Source organism: Mauremys reevesii, linkage group 11 (genome assembly GCF_016161935.1).
Source record: "Mauremys reevesii isolate NIE-2019 linkage group 11, ASM1616193v1, whole genome shotgun sequence".
Taxonomy (NCBI): domain Eukaryota; kingdom Metazoa; phylum Chordata; order Testudines; family Geoemydidae; genus Mauremys; species Mauremys reevesii.
Window position 1 is genome coordinate 4,087,394 of NC_052633.1, and position 6,269 is coordinate 4,093,662.

The following is a 6,269-nucleotide window of genomic DNA, read 5'->3' on the forward strand; positions in this document are numbered from 1 at the left end:
AGAATGAGTTATGGAAAAAGCCATCTTAAAGCAAAGTGAGGTATGTTGTGTATTGCTACCATTGGGAGCAGCCTGTTTTCTCTCTCTCTGAGTTTTTCAGTTCTTATGTGTAATTGTTCTGAATTCTAAGAAATACAGTCATGTTACCTTCCAGCACAAGATTCAATATAATATTTAAATTTTTATCTAATTTGTCTGTGTGTATGCTGTGTGTGTACAAAGCCTGGAAAAACGGGGCTTCAATCTCAGTTGAGATGTAGGTGCTACTACATAATCATGAAATAACTGTTGAGTACAGCAGTTTTTTATGGAATCTTGAGACTGGGTCTTTAACTAGCAGCTCTTGCAACATTGGAACAAAGTAAAGTTGACATAATTTCACTTTTCTCAAAGATTGTTTTCACGTAATTTTTAAAAAATTGAAATTATGTTACATGTGCCACTTGTCTTTGGGTAGTGATCAGACACTCTGTAACTTTAATGCCTCTTATGTGGTCTTTGATTTACTTTTTCGTTTCTAAGAATGGGAAAAGTAGCAATGATCTTTCTTGAATGAAAACCAAAAGGTAATGCAGACGTTGCTGAGCACCTGTTATCTTCGGAAAAAAGGAAGAGTAGTACAGAATAAATATTGAGGGCCAGATCTTCAGCTAGTGTAAATTGGCATCCGTCCATAAGCGTTAATGATGAGCATCATTCATCTTGTTCACTGAATGAGGGAGTGGTCCTGTGATAAAGTACTATGGGATCATGTCATTAAAGACTATGATAATGCAAGGCGGCTGGATTAAGGTTGCACAGGCAACCTCAGTCCTTGCATTTCGTAATGTCTGAGTGAATTACATTTCAACCCTAATGTTCTTTTAGGCCTGGTCAACACAACAAAGTTTTACGAGCGTAGCTATGTCAGCTAGGAGTGTGAAAAAAATCACACACCCCCAACTGACATAGCTATGCTGGCAAAAGTCCTAGTGTAGACGTAGTTATACTGGCAAAAGAGCCCTTTTGTCAGCATAGCTAATGTCATTCAGGGAGGTGATTGAACTATGGCAGCAAACTATGTCTGCATAGGCTGCATCTGCACTAGGGGGCTTTGCCAACATAGCTAAGCATTTGTAGTGTAAACCAGCCCTTTATGTGTGTGTGTGTGTGTGTGTGTGTATACACAGAGAGAGAGAGAGAGAGAAAGAGAGAGAGAGAGAGGACAAAGATCACTATTGTTCAGTGATGCTGCAATTGATTGTGTAGGATGAATCCATCTGATCATAATGCAAGATCCCTGTTCACTGTGACAGATAAAGGAGAAAAAGCCCAGGGTCCTTGTTGATACATCCTAGGAGAAGTATTTCTTTCCCCCTCTCATTTGTTAATTAGTATAAAAGAATGTATACATCAGTGCTGCCCAAGCTTTGAAATCTGAGCCCCCTTCAGGAAAATGAAAACAGTTATGCCCTCTGCAACTCGGCAATGTGTTGTTAACAGGCTTACACCTCAATATGTACATCCACCATGATCCCCCTTCACGTAGTCCCCTCCCCCCACGTACTTCATAATGTGATGCTTTTTCTCCTTTCAGCCCTGCTTTGATAAGCTGTGAAATAGTTTACCATGTTGCCACTGATGATATGATTGGCATCTGAATTAGCACCCATTGGGACGAAGAAGCAATTCACATCTCAGACCTAAGATTTCAGGCTCTGAGAAAACTCAGGTAGGTGTCTCTGCCTTGATTACTCTCATGCCACATTTTTTTTAAATGCAAGCTGAGATTCGGGACAACAATTGAAACGTCTGTCCATACCAGTTTAAAAGAGAATAATTTTAATATACACAGAGGTTCACTCTAATCAAGATTGCAATTTGTTCTTTGCAGAGCACTGAAACAGTTCAGGACTTTCCCTCTATATTGCTATAAACAGCATGATCCAGGTTCATGATAAATCACTTCTGCTTTATAGATGCACAGTGATAGAAAGAAAAGAGACTTTTACCGGTGAACACCGTGACTACCTAAATGTAGGTACCTGAGGCATGGGGGCTGGTGAGTATATGATGGTAATTATTTTGTTTTAGATTACAGTGGGTTATAGATGACTACGGTCACTGTTAGGGAGAAACCTCTATTTTTAAAATGGACTTGATTTTTTTCGTGGAGAGAATAGGAGAATATATGACTTAACTTGTTCTTTTGCACAAGATCCAACACTTTCAGCATATTTTCCACCTTCACGAAGGAGGCACAGCCCACCTCCTCCTATGACTGGAAATATCCTTGGGATGCACAGGATTGGATGCCTGACAGGATACTTATTCCTCATAACTTTTTATCTGGCAGAGTCGTGTGACTGGGCTTCTCACTTAAGCCATGTCATCTCCTTGCTGTGAATCTGTCCCTTGTGCACAATGTATTTTACACACGGGGCTTTACTATTCTTAGCCTTGTGTTCAGCTAGGTCATCAGCAGCCAGGTCACTGTCCAGGGTTTGAGAGCTGTGACAGCAAACTGGAAATCCGGGTCTATTGTGCCAGTTGTTAGAGCTGATGTAGAGGCACCGAGGAAGCCATTTGCAGTGTGCAGCCAGGAGTATTATTGGTCCTACAAAACCCAAGGACTATCTTACATATTTTTGAGTGCCATGTACATGCACCTTGTCTATTGATTATTTACATATATACAGATATAATACACACCTGTTGCTCTCTTATACTGGCTGCTCCAGAGTTACAGCACCTCTATTTCCCAAAGTCTAGAAATAATCATTTCGAAGGCAGAACCAGCTTTGTTATAGGTTTTGGTGCCTTCAGCAAGATTTCACTGAGTCAGAGAAGGGAGAATTTTAATAGCGTTTCCTTAACAAAACTAAAGCTTTCAGATCTGGCTTCATTTCCAAGCCTGGTGGCTAATTGAAGCATCTCATCAGTAGGCGTGGGTGTTGGGACGACCTCATGGAGTCTGAATTTTTATGAGCCTTGCAAAATATTTTGGGTAGCATTTGCAAAGCAAGTTGCGGTCTGTGAGCCATTTCCCCATGTAATTTAAACCCATATTTTTTAATTTTGAAGAGAGGGCAGCCTGTGGTATGTATATAGCAGGGATAAAAGAACATCTTCCAAAACCTGGGCTGGCTCATGTGTGTGAAACATATAAATGTATATGGTGTGATAGAGATGGATATACACCATCCATTTCCCCCTTCTCTCCAGTGGCCCCCTTCCCTGTGACAGGAGCACTGAGTGTTGGGATCATGCGGATGTTCGTGGCCTGCTCTTAACTCTGCTGGAGATCCAGGATAAAGACCAGAGGCAAGTCCTCAGATGCACGGTGGTTATTCTCAGCACTGCTAGGAGTGATGCTAAGCCACCATTTATGCCTCTCCCAGTGCTGGGCCTGGCTGAAGGTCAAACCAACCTCCATTGTAAGTAAGAGCAGCACAGGGAGCCTAGGGGCTATTCAGCCAGCCAGGGACCCTCCTCATGTCTTGCCACATCCCTCTCCCTCGTTGGCCCCAGCTGGCCCCAACACTAGTGCTCTAGTGGTGTGGGGGCTCGGATGGGCTGGCCTTCCCGGATTTTCCCACACAGCTTTAAAGTAATTGGTGCCCCTCTGGTGTAGAAAAGGGACCTTAGCGGGCTCCTGTGGTGTGGTGCTGAGTCAGTGCAGTGGTGTTTGGTGGGTGGGGAGTTGCGTCCCACAGCAGAGGAACCTGAAGAATGTTTTTTCGAGGGAGTCTGAGAGTTTCCTTGTAGTGGGAGTTGAAATCCTCCCCTGCCAGTATCCCTCCCCACACGCCCCGCCCTTCTGCCTCACCAGTGCTCCCTGCTCTTCTCCGGGCTGGTGCAGCTGCTGTCTCAAGGCACCTGTGGGTGCTAGCCCAGTGAAGATGCAGGCAGCCACTCATTGGCTTTCTTTGTCTTCATTCACCCTGAGCATTTGCCAGGCATCAGTGGAAATGACAATGTTATCCTTGGGCTATGCTGTGCTTTATTTGATTAGACCTAAAATGATTCTTGAAAGCGGGACTTTTTTCACAGGAGCTATAAAATGCCCACATTCCCAAGGCACTAGGGAACCACAATCTATTATTTCCTGTGGTCTGCTGTGCAGACACTCAACTTTGTATGGTAGTTTAATGGTCTCTGGAAAAATGAATGACAGGTATCATATGGTTCCAACTACTGCTGCAGACACAAATCAGTTGAGTCATTCTCCTAAGACTGAACAGTCTGCTTCACTTACAGGGGTTATGATGAAAGAAAGAGCTCTAGACTATCACTACTAAAAGTATTTCTCTCCATATGCTCTCTTGTCTTGTAGAGAGGGGAAAGGATGTGCATGCACATGGTATACAGAACATTACTGAAGAGTCTGTCCTACTTCAGGCAAGTACTGTTATGTCTCAATGCCTGATCACTAGCAATTACAGCCACTGAGTAGGGCTGGTTGAAACCTTTGCATCAAAACTGTTTTTCAACAGCACACTGGGTTTTCAACTACCTTTTTTATGCACACAGTGTCTGCTCTCTGCAGCAAATGTTGATATTTCATTGAAAAACTGAAACATGGCATTCTACTCTACTGATACTTCAGATAGCTGGTAATGCCTAGCCCAGCTTTTAAGTGGTTGGCTTTCAATATAGTAAGGTCCAGTCCAGAAAAGCAATAGAAAAATATGAATGATGTCGCAAAGATTTATATATATATAGGCAACCGTTGATCCATGGATCATGGTATATGGGTAAAAGGTCTAGTCAGGTGCCTGATGAATCCACTTATGGTTGACAAGCCCAATTCTAGAGCAACCCAGCTTGTTACAAATTTCACAGATTTAGAGCCATGCTAAATCACGTGGCTGATTACCATTGACACGGTAGTGGAAGCCACGTGTACTTGAAGGCAAAATTTGGCCTTTGAAGGTCTATTCTCCCCTTTGGTGAGTATGAATAGACTCATTTAATGGACAAAGCTATTTTTCCATGGTTCTTCGTATTCCCACTACTAAAAATATCTATTTACTTACAGCCCTCACCCACGATTATCACATCACCCTGTTAGTCATTTTCCATGACTTTTTTTCAGAAGTATTTGAAGATATTCAGCAAAACCACAAACCTCCCTTGGTTCTCCCCAACTCTACTGAACTGTGTCTCTGCTGGGAGACGCATATTCCTGTTATTTGGATATGTTTAAAAGCGGAATAGAAACTGGTCACTAGAGCTGTTTTTTGGTCAACAGTAGATGATGTTAACCATTATGGGCATAAATCAACCATGACAGAAAGCGACTGATGAGGTATTGACTATTTGGGTCTGGTTTATTAGTTATTAAAACTCCTCTGAGTGGTTTCCGATACATGGTGTGCAGTCCAGGCGTTGGCTATTTAAACCTGTTTGTAAGTATTTTAGTCTCCCCTTCCTTATGTTAAGGATGAGATTCTGTGCTGTGTCCCACTACACTAATGCTGCCCCCTCTCATTCATTTTCAATCACTCTATCTCACAGCGGTGTTTGAAGGGCTCCAAATCCCAACCCAACCTCCGCTGCAGGTCTAGGAACACACAGCTGAATGGGAAGTGGCTGACGCAGGCTGAGACATTGGAGTTCTTAATGTTGTAAACTGCTACAGTGGCTCTGAAAGGTTGGGAACCACTGTCCTAGATCATTATGGTAGTATCAGTGTAGATGTATTTCAAAGTAGGGTATAAAAGTGTATATCTACTGTTGTTTATTTATTATTTGTGTTTCAGTAGCACCTAGGACCCCCACTCATAGACCAGGACCTCATTGTGCTAGGTGCTGTCCAAACACAGAACACAAAGAGGGTCCTTACCCCAGGGGACTTACTATCTAAGGACTGGTCTACACTGAAAACTTACATTGGAATAGCTATATCTCTCCAGGGTGCAAAAAATTCACATCCCCAAGAGATGTAGCTTCAGGTGTAGACGGTGATAGGTTGATGGAAGACTTCTTCTGTCATCCTATCTACCGCCTCTTGGATTAACTACAAAATGGGAAAACCCTTCCCATCACTGTAATGAGAATCTACACTGAAGTGCTACAGTGGTGCAGCTATCATGCTGCAACTGCATCACTGTAGCATTTTAGGTGTAGGCATAGCCTTAGTATGAGACAACAGACTACAGATGAGTAGAGGCAGATTTTGGAGTACAACTACAATTATTCATGATTAGTTATCTTCTGTGCAAAAGATTTCAGTTATCCAATCAGGGAGCTGAAACACCACTGTGTGACTTACAATAAGTGACCAG